General features: G+C 40.3%; 1 pseudogene; it reads left to right on the plus strand.

Annotated features, from left to right (window-relative positions):
- Positions 1–15,724, plus strand: part of LOC102821632 — a 76,478-nt pseudogene that overhangs the window by 26,104 nt on the left and 34,650 nt on the right.

Below are 15,724 nucleotides of genomic sequence, written 5' to 3' on the forward strand. Positions count from 1 at the left end.
ATAGCAAGGAAGGAAGTGCTTAACTTTTCAGTCTAGGAGCAGACGTCCCCAAGACCATCAACGGAGAAGAGCCGAGAGTGGGACCCTACACAGAGAAACAGTGATGTCTGAGATGGAGGCAGAGACAATGACATGGAGCGATGGAGCAGCTGGGGGCTTTAGATCCAGAGAGGGAGAGGGACTGTGTGCTGAAGACTGTGGGTCGGAGGGATAGCGTAGAGGGCAGGCTTGCAGGGTATACCCTTTGGTTGGTTGATGATGCATGGAGGGGATTGTAACCATGGCAATGATACAATGTACGATATAATGAATGTAAAACTAATGTTCTCCCATGTAACCTATCATATAATTCACAATAAAACACTAAAATAAATAAATAAATAAATGCAAGGAAAATTTGAAAGAAGTAATTATTCTGTAGGGTACTTCCCTAACTATCAGCTTGGGGATTTGAGTCTTTTTTTAAAAAAAAAAAAATTAAATTAAAATTTGGGAACTTGAACATTAATGATTCAAAGAACATGATGACAAAGGGTTAAGGGAAAGACAGTTTTTGAGCACGTGTTGGGCATCAAGCATTGAAAATAGCTTTAAATTCTCACACAATTCTCTTTTGAAAAGTAACAACTTCTTGGTTTCTAACTTGTTGTTGTTTTTGTTGTTGGTGCCATTGAATCATTTCCAACTCATAGAGAACCTATGCACAACAGAACAAAACACTACTCGGGCCTGCACCAACCTCACAATTATTGCTACACTTGACCCCATTGCTGCTCCCACTGTGCCAGTGGGGGGTGTCCCTCTTTTACACTTACTCTCCATTTTACCAAGCATGATGTCTTTCTCTAGGGACTGGTCCCTCCTGGTAATATGTCTGAAGTATGAGAGACAAAGTCTGACCATCATGGCTTCTAAGGAGCATTCTGGCTGTACTTCTTCCAACACAGATTTGTTTCTTCTTTTGGCGGTCCATAGTACTTATAATATTCTTCTCCAACACCACATTTCTAATACATCAATTCTTCTACGGTCTTCTTTATTTACTGTCCAACTTTCACAAACATATGAGGTTATTGAAAATACCATGGCTTGGGTCAGGTACACCTTAGTCCTCAAACTGACATCTTTGCTTTTCAATACTTCAAAGACTTGTGCGGCAGATTTGCCTAATGCAATACATCGTTTAATTTATTGACTGCTACTTCCATGAGTGTTGATAGTTGACACAAGCAAAGTGAAGTCTTTGGCACCTAGTTTCTAACTAGACAGCCAAAAACCAAAAAAAGCCAAACCAACAAAAATCAAAACCCATTGCCATAAAGTCCATTCCAACTCATAATGACCCCATAGGACAGAGTAGAACTGCCCCATAAAGTTTCTGTGGCTGGAATCTTTACAGAAGCAGACTGCTACATCTTTCTCCTGCTGAGTCGCTGGTGGGTTTGCACCTGAGTGCTTAAGCACTGTACCATCAAGACTCCCCTGTAACTATATCCACTATGAAAGTATGTTCCATAAAATGTCTTTTTCTCTTCTTTTTCCTATTTTAATCTTCTCTTTCAGAAAAATGATTCAGATGTTCTCCACAGCTGAAGGACTGCTGGTTCAGGATGACAACATCACAGTTGATGGACTCCAGAAGGTGTTTGAAATCAATGTTTTTGGCCACTTTATCCTGGTAAAAAAAGCTTTGGGCTTTATAGGCTTATGTACTCAGTATTACATAGAATAGTAATATGTAATATATCAATGCTTTTCTAGTAAATGAATCCGTTTTGGCAAAGCTATATATAGAGAGACCTGTTTCTTCTTCTACTTCCATTCTAAAGTGTAAAATTTGATAATATAAACCAAATAGAATCTGCATATACAGGAGACTTTAAGGAGGGTAGATTGGTCCAATGAAGAATACTGGTCAAAAGCCTCATTAGATAAGAGGCAAGTATACAAGTTGAAGGGAAAGCAATTCTTGATGCCTGGGTTACATGTGTAGGGTTTCACATCAACAGCTGGGTTAAATTTGTTATATGTGTTTCAGTGTCAGGTATTGATGAAGAACATAAAGCAGAAGTTAGACGTATATTCAAAAGTTTTGTTTTATTTTTTTCCCAAATGTATTTCCCAAATATCTAGTTTCTGACTTTAGAGAGATTTCTTCTCTGCTGCTTCCTGAAACATGTATGTCATAGATAAAACTATTCTAATATATAATTCAAGTAATTCCTAACTTTGGTAAGGTCAGATGTAGTTTCTTGATGTTGGGAAAACATTTTTATATCTAGAATTGCATCTTATATCACTGAATTTGCATCTCATTATTTCCAGATGTATTCCAAATACTAACCAGTATAGAATGTTGTTGCTAAGTGCCGTCGAATTGATTCTGACCCATAGTGACTTTGTATAGGGCTTCTGAGGAGCAACTGGTGAGCTTGAATTGCTGACCTTGTGATTCAAGCTAGTTTTGCAGTCCAGCACATTAACCCACAGTGCCACTCCTGGACTCCAACCACTATGGAATAGGAATCAATTAATCTAAAAAAAGACAGACTATAGCACTAGAGTGGGGTCTTAAAGGCCACTAGTGGACCAGAACATCAACTCTTTAGTTTAATGGGAAGGTTTGGGGAAAGAAAGGGACATCCAGTAGACTCAGCATATTGCTATTTACTCATCCTTATTGAAGTAGCACCAAATTCAAAAAAACAATAAAAATATTTTGTAGTGGTTGTACTGGTTGAATATTAGACCAAATTCTACCCCAGACCTTATCAATTCAAAAGTTTTAAAATGAGTTGAAGAGCATCCCAAAGAAGAAAGGAAGGGTACCATGCTGTCTGAGAACAATTGTAGAAGAATGATATTACTTTTATAAAAACTGCCCTAGATGACCAAGATGACCTCTCAGCCTCTGATTTTATTTCTAAAGCAGTGTGGGTGGTCTCATTTTAGTTCAGGATGGTTCTTCCTATGTCTGAAATTTTCAGGTTAAAGACAGCAACAGCAATTGGATTTAATTCTTGTTGTTAGGTGCTGTTGAGTTGGTTCCAATTCATAGTGACTCTGTACAGCAAAACGAAGCACTGCCCAGTCCTGTGCCATCCTCACGCTTGTTGCTATGTTTGAGCACATTATTTCTGTCACTGCTTTCATCTACCTTGTTGGAGGTCTTCCTCTTTTTTGTGGACCCTACACTTTAACAAAGGAACTCTGATAGCGTAGTGGTTACAAGTTGGGCTACTAACTTCAAGGTCAGTAGTTTGAAATTATCAGTCATTCTGTGGGAGAAAGATGAGGCTTTCTGTTCTCGTAAAGATTTACAGTCTCAGAAACCATATGCAGGGTCACTATGAGTTGGAATCAAGTCCACATCACACCACTACCACCACAACACTTTAACAGGAGTTCTGGTATGGTGCTACAGAATAATACACTGAACCGCAAGGTTGGCAGTTCAAATCTTACCAGTCATTCCTCAGAAACCCTATACAGGGTTGCTATGACTTTCGATTGTGTGGATCATGACAAGCTATGGACAACATTGTGGAGTATGAGTGTTCCGGAATACTTAATTGTGCTCATGAGGAATCTGTACCTGAAACAAGTTTGAATAGAGCATGGGAACACTGAATGTTTTAAAATTAAGAAAGGTGTGCAACAAGGTTGTATTCTTTCACCATACTTAACTCAATCTGTATACTGAGCAAATAATCTGAGAGGCTGGGTTCTATGAAGAAAAATGTGGCATCAGGATTGGAGGAAGACTCATTAATAACCTGTGATATGCAGATGATACAACCTTGTTTGCAGAAAGTGAAGACTTAAAACATTTATTGATGAAGATCAAAGAGCACAGCCTACATCTCGATGTAAAGAAAACAAAAATCCTCACCACTGGACCAATAAACAACATTCTTATCAATGGAAAAAAGATTGAAGTTGTCAAGGACTTCATTCTTCTTGGATCAATTATCAACACTCATGGAACGAAGCAGCAGTCAAGAAATCAAATGACTTAAAAAAAATATTGTGAATTATGTGATAGTTTACATGGGAGAACATTAGTTTTACATTCATCCTATAGTATATCATTTCATTGCTATGGTTACAATCCCCTCCATGCATCATCAACCAACCAAAGGGTATACACTGCAAGCCTGTCCCCCGGTCATCAGCACACAGCCCCTCTCCCTCTCTGTGTCTAAAGTCCCCAACACTTCCATCTCTCCACGTCATCGTCTCTGCCTCCATCTCAGGCATCATTGCTTCTCTAGGTAGGATCCTGCTCTCCGCTCTTCTCCCTTGATGGTCTCAGAGACCTCCGCTCTTAGGCTGAAAAGTTAATCACTCCCTTCCTTGCTAAAAAACGTCTACCTATACAATTCCAACTCTCACAATCAGTCCAGATAACAATTATTCACTGTTGTATCACAAGAGATCCATCTGGATTTCATTTCATCAGCCCTGCCTAGACAGATTGTATACTACTCAGTGGAGATTCTACCTTCCTCCATGCCCTATGAATCTAGCTTCCCTCTTGAAAGCTTGTAAGCCAGTCACTTCTTGCCTTTGTAGCCCCCCACCCCCAATTTTGGGTAGCCAATGTCCAAGTTGCCCATCCCTGTCTACTCTTCAAATGATATTTTGCATTAGGCAAATATGCTGCACAAGACCTTTTGAAGTGTTGAAGAGCAAAGATGTGAGCTTGAGACTAAGGTGCGCCTGACCCAAGCCATGGTATTTTCAATAACCTCATATGCATGTGAAAGTTGGACAGTAAATAGGAAGACTGTAGAAGAATTGATGCTTTTTAGTTATGGTGTTGGAGGAGAATATTAAAAGTGCCATGGGCTACCAAAAGATCCGTTTTGGAAGAAGTGAAGCCAGAGTGCTCCTTGGAGGCCAGGATGACCAAACTTTACCTCTCATGCTTTGGACATATTGTCAGGAGGGACTAGTCGCTGAAGAAGGATATCATGTTTGGTAAGGTGGAGGGTCAGAGAAAAAGAGGAAGACCCCCAATGAGATGGATTAGTCAAGTGGCAGCATTGATGGACTCAAGTGTGGCAACAGTGGTGAGGTTGGCCCAGGATCGGGCAGTGTTTCGTTCTGTTGTAGATTGCTATGGGTCGGTAACAACTTGATGGCACCTAACAACAACATGACTCAGAACCAACTCAACAGCCATAACAACAACACTTTAATGAGCATGATGCCCTTCTTCAGGGACTGATTCCTTCTGACAACATGGCCAAAGAACAAGAGACCAAGTCTCACCATTCTCACTTCTAAAGAACATTCCGCCTGTACTTCTTCCAAAATGGACTTGTGTATTCTTCTGGTAGTCCATGATACTAACAATATTCTTCACCAACACCATAGTTCAAATGCATCAATTTTCCTACAGCCTTCCTTATTTATTGCCCAACTTGCACATGCATATGAAGCAATTAAAAATACCATGCCTTGGGGCAAGTATTAACCCTCAAATGGATATCTTTACTCCATAACATTTTAACTGACGTTTTTGCTCTTTAATATTTGTGCAGCAAATTTTTTTGCAATGCAATATGTCATTCGATTTCTTGGCTATTGCTTCCATGAATATTGATTGTGGACCCAAATAAAATGAAGGCTTAGACAAATAATTTCTCATATAACATTATATTATTTATTGGTCCAGTGGTGAAGATTTTTGTTTTCTTTACATTGAGGTGCAATCCATGACAAAGACTGTGGTCTTTGATCTTCATCAGTAAGTATTTCAAGTTCTCTTCTTTTGCTGCAAGCAAAGTTGCATCATTTGAAGGTTGCAGGTTGTTAATGAGTCTACCTTCAAACCTGAAGCCAAGTTCTTCTTCATATAATCCAGTTTCTCAAATTATTTGTTCAGCATACAGATTGAGTAAGTATGGTGAAAGAATATAACCCTTGCACACACGTTTCCTGATTTTAAGCCATTCGATATCCCCTTGTTTTGTTCAAATGACTGCCTCTTGGTCTATGTATAGGTTCCTCATGAACACTCTTAAGTGTTCTGGAGTACCCATAGTTTGTTATGATCTACACAGTTGAATGCCTTTGCAAAGTCAATCATTGCAAAGTGAACATCTTCCTGCTATTCTCTTCTTTTAGTCAAGATCTACCTGATGTCAGAAGTGATATCTTTTATTCCATGACCTTTTCTAAATCTGGCTTGAATTTCTTACAGCTCCCTGTTGATGTACTATTGCAACCATTTTTGGATTATTTTTATCATAATTTTACTTCTATCTGATATTAATAAGTTTGTTTGATGATTTCTGCATTCTGTTGAGTCATCTCTCTGGAATGGGCACAAATATGGATCTCTTCTAATAGATTGGCCAGGTAGCTGTCTACTAAATTTCTTGTCATAGATGAGTGAAAGCCTCCAGCATTGCATTAGTTTATTGAAACAGTTCAATTAGTATTCTTTAAATTCATGGAACCTTGTTTTTTTGTCAATGCCTTCAGTGCAGCTTGGATCTCTTCACTCAGTATCATCAGTTCTTGATCATATTGTACCTCTTGAAATGATTGAGAACTGACCAATTCTTTTTGGTACAGTGACTCTGTGCTTTCCTTCTATCTTCTTTTTCTTTTCTAAGTTTTTATTGTGAATTGAGTGATAGTTTACATGGGAGAACATCAGTTTTACATTCATCCCATCGTATTTCATTTCATTGCAATGATTAGAATTCCTTTCACGCATCATCATTCAACAGCATTTGCTTCCATTCCCCCCCAGCCTTTTTTTTTTTTTTTTTCTTTTTTAAACTTTCAAGCTTTGCTGTTATTGCTGGTGTGAGATGATATCTCATTTTTTTTTTTTTTTTTTTATGTACACTGAAGCACTCAGGAATATGAAAACATTCAAACAACCAAAGGGTACACACTGAAAGCCTGCCCTTAACCCCCAGCCATCAGCTTACAGCCCCTTTCACTCCCTGAGTCCAGAGTCCCCAGCCACTCCATCTCTCCACTTCATTGTCTCTACCTCCATCTCTGACATCACTGCTTCTCTGGATAGGGTCCCCTACTCCACTCTTCTCCCTTGATGCTCCCAGAGTCCTTCGATCCTGGACTGCAAGATCAACCACTCCCCTCCTTTTGTTGCAAAATGTCTACCTTCACATTTGCAACACTCACCCACTGATGGAGAAATAACAATTTCTGATAACAATTATTCACTATTGAACCACAAGTGTCTTATCCCCATCTCCTTTCACCAGCCTCATCCAGACAGGTTGGAAACCACTCAGTGGAGAGTCTACCTTCCCTGGCACCCTCTGAAACTAGGCTTCCTCTTGAAAGCTTGTAAGCCAGTCACTTTGTGCCTTTGCAGACCCTCATTTTGGGTAGCCAATGTCTAAGTTGCCCATCCCTGTCAATCCTGTGTACAGAAGAGGTGGGAATGATCCTCACTGCAAAGATTCATTTCCTCTTTTGAGGTACTGCATCCATAAGTATAGATCAAATTCATCAAATTGTAATGGATTACTCTTTTTTTCCCCCTTCTGTCTTCCTCCAGTTGAGTTCTGACCATCCAGTCATTGAAGCCAGGTCAAATGGGTACTATCTGCAAGTCTGAGGGTTCTTGTGCATCTCCCTTCACTTCATATCAGCTGGACACTTCACTCTCCATTGTAGTCCTCTGTGGCATCCATGGGCCCAGGAACTCCCCAGGTCTCGCCATACTACTGGCCAACCATGTCTTAATCCAGGTTGACAGGAGTCTATTGAATATGGTCAGACTTAGCTCACAACTTCATTGCTGACTTTCTCTCACTTCACCTCATTGGTAGACCAATGTGGTCACCAGCAAGACCACATGCCTACTTATGTATTCCCCTTAAGTCTCAGTCTTGGAAGAGGGTTTTCCCTGAGGGGACCCAACCACTTGCCTTGATAGCTCCTGGAAAACAACTTGCTTGTTCTTGTAGTAGCCAAACAGACTTCCATTGTTTTTGATTTTTTTATGTTGGTCTTTCTTTCAAGAAGTATTTTCTGTTCTTCTAGCTGTTCCAGACTTGTTTGCTTGTCCTTTCAAGTGGAAATTACCCACCTCCGAAGATTCTGGATTGAGATCAGGATTCCACCTATGGTCTTATGTAATGCAAAGGCTCCACAGGAAGCCTCCTTCACTGGGCACGTAATAGCCCCATTTTAGGTATTCCAATCAGTTATAGGCTGAAGACGGACTTACAAGCTTTCTATGGTGATGTTTCTGGCTATTTCTTTCTCTCCCCCTCAAGTGTCAACTTTATAATAGTAGGCAAGGGAAACTAAGATTCAAAAGACAGTCAAGCATCTTAACATTATTTCCCCTCTTTTACCCTTTCAAACCATACCTCAATTCCTGTATCCCAGAGCCCTGTTGTTCCAAGGTTGAGCATACATCATTATTTACCTCTGTTCCTCTTAGCCTATGCAAACCTGCCTAAATGCTCTCCCATCCACCTTGTTCTTCCTTGTTAGGTAAGGCAATAATAAAGGATCCCACTCAGGTCAACTTCAGTGCTAAGTCCCAGATAAGAAGTAGCCGAATGATTAGTTTGTGGGACTACTGGGGCTTTCAGTGATTTCCTCCTTGCACTGTGGAAAAATTATACCCTGTGGATGCAATGCTGTATCTTTTGGGGGGTGCGCTTCCAAGGTGCCTGGTGCCCTGAAGGTGCCCGGGCTGGGCAGAGTGGGTGCGACAGGGGAGAGGAGGAAAGAAAAGTGAAAAAAGCCATCACACCTCTTTTACCAGATGCTGCTCAGTGGCTTTAGCACTGTATCAACCTGGCTGTGGCCCCGCCTTCTGATCTCAGCCTAGGCTGAGGGGCCCCCAGGCAACATTTCGATTGACTCAACATTCCGATTGATTCCAAAATCGCCGTGTATTCCTGCCAGAGTCATATTTCTCCATCAGTGGGTGCCAAAAACTGATAACCCACTTTATTAGATCTAAAACTCTGGAACTGTTCCGATAAGCGCCTTCTCTGGTTTTTCACACCTCCGCTGTCTCTGCTTCTCCTGCCCCCAAACCAGAAGTCATCTTTTTTTTTTTTTAAGTTTTTATTGTGAATTAAGTGATCGTTTACAAGGGAGAACATCAGTTTTACACTCATCCTATTGTATTTTGCCTCACTGAAATGATTACAGTTCCCTCCATGCATCATCATTTAACAGTATTTGCTTATATTCTTTTCGTTTTTATTATTATTATTTTGGATGTACACCAAAATACTCAGTAATATGTGATTTTCTCCCACTTCACCTCATTTTGTGACTGACAATGTCACTCATTCAAACAACCAAAGGACACACCCTGCAAGCCTGGTGCCCCTCCCCTACTCCCAGCCACCAGCACACAGCTCCTCTTCCTCCATGAGTCTAGAGTCCTCAGCTGCTCTATCTCTCCACATCATCATCTCTGCCTCCATCTCTGGCATCGCTGTTTCTCTGAATAGGGTCCCACACTCCTCTCCCACTCTTCTTTTATGGTCCCAGGGTCCTCCGCTCCTGGACTGCAAAATCAACCACTCCCCACTTTTTGCTACAAAACCTCTACCTTTACAGTTGCAACCATCGCAATTAGTCAATGATAACAGTTACTCATTATTGATTCATAAGAGTCTAGTCCCCATCTCCTTTCACCAGATCTGTCTAGACAGTATGAAAACCACTCAGTGGGGATTCTACCTTCCCACCCACACTCTGAATCTAAATTCCTTCTAGAAAACTTGTAAGCCAGTCACTTCATGCTTTTATAGCCCCGCCCCCTTTTGTATAGCCAATGTCAAATTTGCTCATCCCTGTCAACCCTGAGTACAGAGGGGATGGGAATGATCCTTGCTGTGAAGATTCTTTTCCTCTTGGTTGGTATTTTAACCTATACATCCATAAGTATAGGTCAAGTTCATTAAATTATAGCAACTTATACTTGTTTTCTTTATCAAACAAACAATATATATATATTTATGTATTTAATCTTCCTCTAGTCAAATTCTGTTCATCCAGCCATTGAAGCTAGGTCAAATGGGTACTATCTGCAAGTATGGGTGCTCTTGTGCATTTCCCTTCACTTCATTTCAGCTGGACACTTCACTCTCAGCTCTAGCCCTCTGTGGCTATGTCCTTGTCCATGGGCTCAGGAGTCCCCAGGTCTTACCATACTTCTGGCCAACCAGGTCTCACCATACTCCAGGTTGACAGGTGTCAATATAACATGATTGGACTCAGCTCACTTCTTCATTGCTGCTTTTCCCCCACTTCCACTCACCAATAGACCAACATGGTCGCCAGCAAGATTACATGTCTGCTCTTGTATTCCCTTTGAGTTTCAGTCTTGGAAGGGGGTTTGTCCTTGAAGGGACTTGTTTGTTTGCCTTGATGGCTCCCTGGTGGACAACTTGCTTGTTCTTGTGTGAGCCTATCAGACTGGCATTTTTGTTTTTGATTTTTCCTGTTGTTCTTTCAAGAAGTATTTTCTGTTCCTCTGGCTGCTCCAGGCTGGTCTCCTTATTTTTTCAAGTGGAAATTTCCCACCTTAGAAGATTCTGGATGGGAATCAGGATTCCACCTAAGGTCTTATACACTACAAAGTCTCCACAAGATGCCTCTTTTACTGGGAAAGTTCTACCCTTTTAGATATTCCAATCAGTTATAGGCTGAATATGGGCTTACAAGCTTTCTATAATCATGTTTCCAGCTATTCCTTTCTATCCCCCTCAAGTGTCTATTTTATAATACTAGGCAAGGGAAAACAAGATTCATAGGACAGTCAAGCATATTAGCATTATTTCCCCTCTTTTACCCATTCAGACTATATTTTAATCCCTATTTCACAGAGCCCTGTTGTTCCAAGGTTCAGCAAACATCACTATTTACCTTTGTTCCATTTAGCCGATGCAAACCTGCCTAAATGTTCTCCTATTTACCTTGTTCTTTCATTCCTCTCCCACTTGTGTGTATTGCCCTCCAACCCTCAAACTATCATGTGTCTATCCCCTACCCTGTGCTCTACTGTCCCCTCCTTCGACCCCCCTCCTCGTAACCAACAATTTTTTCCCTTTTAATGTGGGTATTTTTTCTTAAGTTTTTATAATAATGGTCTTATGCAATATTTGTCCTTTTGTGACTGACCAATGTCACTCAGTATAATGTCCGCAAGGTTCATCATGGTGGCTTACAGCTTCCTTGTTATTCTTCAAGGTAGCATGTTGTTGTTGTTGTTAAGTGCCGTTGAGTCGGTTCCGACCCATAGCGACCCTGTACAGGGTTTCCAAGGGTGTAAATCTTTACCGAGTAGAAAGCCTGATCTTTCTCCCGTGGAGAAGCTGGTAGTTTCAAACCGCTGACCTTAAGGTTGGCAGCCCGATTCGTAACCACTATGCTACCAAAGCTCCTAGCATAGTATTCCATTATGTGTATGTACCAACGTTTGTTTATCCATTCTTCTGTTGATGGGCACCTAGTCTGTCTCCATCTTTTTGCTATTGTGAATAGTGCTGCTATGAACATTGGTGTGCATATATCTACTTGTGTTATGGCTCGTATTTCTTGCTTCCATCTTATTTTGATGCTTCCTGCATCAAGCAATATCTAGACCATAGAATCCTTCAATATTGCAACATGAAGCTTGAACTTTTTCTTCTGTTCTTTCATCTTGAGAAATACTGAGTGTGTTCCTTCCTTTTTATTTTCTAGCTCCAGGTCTTTGCACATTTCATTATAATACTTGTCTTTTCTTCTTCAGTTGCCTTTTGAAAATTTCTATTCAGCTCTTTTACTTCCTCATTTCTTCTAGTCACTGTGGTGGCTGTGTGCCGTGGAGTCGGTTGTGACTCATAGCGACCCTATACAGGGTTTCCTAGGCTGTAAATCTTTGTGGGAGCAGAATAGCTTCTCTATATTCAAGAGCAAGTTTCAGAGTCTTTTCTGACATCCATTTTTAATCTTTCTTTCCTGTCTTTTAAATGACCTTTGCTTTCTTCATGTATGATGGTCTCCATATCATTCCATAACTCTTCTAGTCTTCAGTCATTAGCATCAAATACATAAAATCTGTTCTTGAGATGGTTTCTAAATTCAGGTGGGATATACTCAGGGTTGTGGGTGAAAGATAAGGTTTTCTGTTCCTGTAAAGATTTATAGTTACAGTAACCCTATACAGCATCACTATGAGTCAGAATCAACTCACGGTACACAACCAACCAACCAACATAATCAAAGTCAAACTACCAATCCTTCTTTGTTTCCAACTTTCACATCCAATCACCAGTAATTATCAATGCATCTTGATTGTATGTTTGATCAATTTCAGCCTGAAGGCGTTTGTAGAATTCTTCAATTTCATCATCACTGGCTTTAGTAGTTGGTGCCTAAATTTGAATAATAGTAGTATTAATTTGTCCTCCTGTGGGCCTATGGATATTATCCTACCACAGACAGCATTATACCTCAAGACAGATCTTGAAATGCTTTTTTTTTGTAATGACTATGACTCCATTCCTCTTCAATTTGTCATTCCTGGCACAGTAAACCATATGATTGTCTGATTAAAAATGGTCAATACCTTCCAATTTCAGCTCACTAATACCTAGGGTGCTGTGGGTTAATGTGCTGGACTGTAAAGTTGGTTTGATCCACAATGTCTGCTGTTCAAGTCGACCAGCTGCTCCTTGGAAACCTTATACAGGGTTGCTCTGGGTCAGAACAAACTCAACTGCAGTTAATAACAACAACAACAATACCTAAGGTATCAATCTGTATTCCTTCTAGTTCCTTTTTGATGACTCCAAATTTTCCTAGATTCATACTTCATACATTCCACAATCTGATTATTAATTAATGTTTGCAGCTATTTATTCTCATTTTGTGTTATGCCCCATGAGCAAATGAAGGTCCTGAAAACTTTATCCTTATTGTTAAGGTCAACTTTAATATGAGCTAGGATGCTCATTAGAAGCCAGGGTGTCCAGACTTGGTTTCTCATACTTTGGACATATTATCTGAAGGGACCAGTCACTGGAGAAGGATATCATGTTTGGTAAAGTGGAGAGTTTGAGAAAGAGAGGAAGACCCCCAACAAGATTGATCAGCACAGTGACAGCAGCAATGTACTCAAGCATAGCAATGATTGTGAGCTTGGCACAGAACTGGGCAGTATTTTGAAATGTTGTGCATAGGGTCTTTTGAGTCAGTACTAAGTTTATGGCACCAAACAACAATAGCTTTGAGGAGGCAGCTCTTTCTCAGTCATATTGTGAGTGCCTTCCAACCTAAGGGTTCAGCTTCAGATGCAATATCACTGATATTCTTAATGTTTACAGAAGCTAATCATTCAGAAGTGGTCTGCCTTTCCTTCTTCCTAGTCTTAGTCTGGAAGATCTGCTGAAACCTGTTCACTGTGGTTTCATATTTAAACTACCAGTGGCATAGCTTCCAGCATCAAAACAACACACTAACCATCACAGTACAACAAACTGGCAGATGAGTGGTGGGCAGTGGTGGTCAATTTATTCCTTGCTGTTGTTGTTGTTAGGTGCCATCGAGTTGGTACTGACTCATAGCAACCCTATGCACAACAGAATGAAACACTGCCTGGTCCTTGGCCACCCTCACAATTGTTGCCACGCTTGAGCCCATTGATGCTGCCACTTTGCCAATTCATTTTGCTTGGGGTCTTCCTCTCCTTCTCTAACCCTCCACCTTACCAAACATGATACCCTTCTCCAGTGACTGGCCTCTTCTGACAATACATCTGAAGTATGAGAGATGAAGTTTGACCTCCTGGCCACCAAGGAGCACTCCAGCTACATGTCTTCTAACACAGATCTGTTGTTCTTTTGGCAGTGCATAATACTTTCAATATTTTCCTCCAACACCATAACTCAAAAGCATCAATTCTTCTACAGTCTTCCTTATTCACTGTCCAACTTTCACATGCACAGGAGGTTATTGAAAATAATACCATGGCTTGAGTCAGGCACACCTTAGTCCTCAAACTGACATCTTTGCTCTTCAACACTTTAAAATGTGTCGTGCAGCAGATTTGCCTAATGCAATATGTCATTTGATTTCTTGACTTCTGCTTCTATGAAGGTTGATGGTTGATCCAAGAAGAATGACGTCCTTGACAACTTCAATCTTTTCTCTGTTGAAAAGAATGTTGTTTATTGATCCAGTGGTGAGGATTTTTGTTTTCTTTACATTGAGATGCAATCCATACTGAAGGCTGTGGTCTTTGATCTTCATCAGTAAATGTTTTAAGTCCTCTTCACTTTCAGCAAGGATGTATCATCTGTATATCACAGGTTGTTAATGAGTCTTCCTCCAATCCTGATGCCACATTTTTCTTCATACAACCCAGCTTCTCAGATTATTTGCTCAGCAAACAGGTTGAATAAGTACAGTGAAAGAATACAACTCTGTTGCATGCCTTTCTTAATTTAAAACTATCCAGTGTTCCCACGTTCTGTTCAAACGACTGCCTCTTGATCCATGTACAGATTCCTCATGAGCACAATTAAGTGTTCCAGAATACTCATACTTCACAATGTTGTCTGTAGCTTGTCATGATCCACACAATCGAAAGCCTTTGCATAGTCAATAAAGCACAGGTAAACATTGTTCTGGTATTCTCTGCTTTCAGCCAAGATTCATTGGACATCAGCAATGATACCCTTTGTTCCATGTCCTCTTCTGAATCTGGCTGGGACCTCTGGAAGTTCTCTGTCAATGTATGCTTGCAGCCATTTCTCTGTTACCTTTAGTAAAACTTTACTTGAAAAGCTCCATATCATAAGCCAAAAAAAAGGCCAGGGGCAGATTGTGGAACAGACCATCAATTGCTCATATGCAAATTCAAGCTGAAGCTGAAGGAAATGAAAACGAGTCCATGAGAGCCCAAATATGACCTTGAATATATCCTACTTGAATGTAGAGATCATCTGAAGAACTGATTTGCTACATTAACACTAAAGACCAAAGACCAGAAGAGTTGTGGGATGACATTAAGAACATCATACAGGAAGAATAAAAAAAGTCATTAAGAAGACAAGAAGGAAAAGATCAAAATGGATATCAGAAGACACACTGAAACTTGCTCTCCAGTGTAGAGATGCTAAAGCAAATGGAAGAAATGAGGAGATACAAGAGCTGAACAGAAAATTTCAAAGGTTAGCTCAAAAAGACAAGGTCAAATTTTACAATGAAATGTGCAAAGCTCTGGAGTCAGAAAACCAAAAGGGAAGAACACACTCAGCATTACTCAAACTGGGGGAACTGAGGAAAAAATTCAAGCCTCGACTTTCATTATTGAAGTATTCTCTGTGCAAATTATTGAATGATGCAGAAAGCATCAAAAGAAGATGGAAGGAATACACAGAGTCACTGTACCAAAAGGAAATGGTTGATGTTCAACCATTTCAAGAGGTAGCATATGATCAAGAGTCAATGACACTGAAGGAAGAAGTCCAGAGTGCATTGGAGGAATTGGTAAAGAAAACGATGCCAGGAATTGATGGAAATAAAATTTGAAATCTTTCAACAAAGTGAGGCAACACAGGAGGCACTCACTCATCTATGCCGAGAAATTTGGAAGACAACTATCTGGTCGACTGATTGGAAGAGATCCATATTAGTGCCCATTCCAAAGAGAGGTGACCCAACAGAATGCGGAAATCATTGCACAATGCCTTTGATATCCCAT

The sequence above is a fragment of the Chrysochloris asiatica genome, unplaced genomic scaffold (genome assembly GCF_000296735.1).
Source record: "Chrysochloris asiatica unplaced genomic scaffold, ChrAsi1.0 scaffold00241, whole genome shotgun sequence".
Classification (NCBI taxonomy): Eukaryota; Metazoa; Chordata; class Mammalia; order Afrosoricida; family Chrysochloridae; genus Chrysochloris; species Chrysochloris asiatica.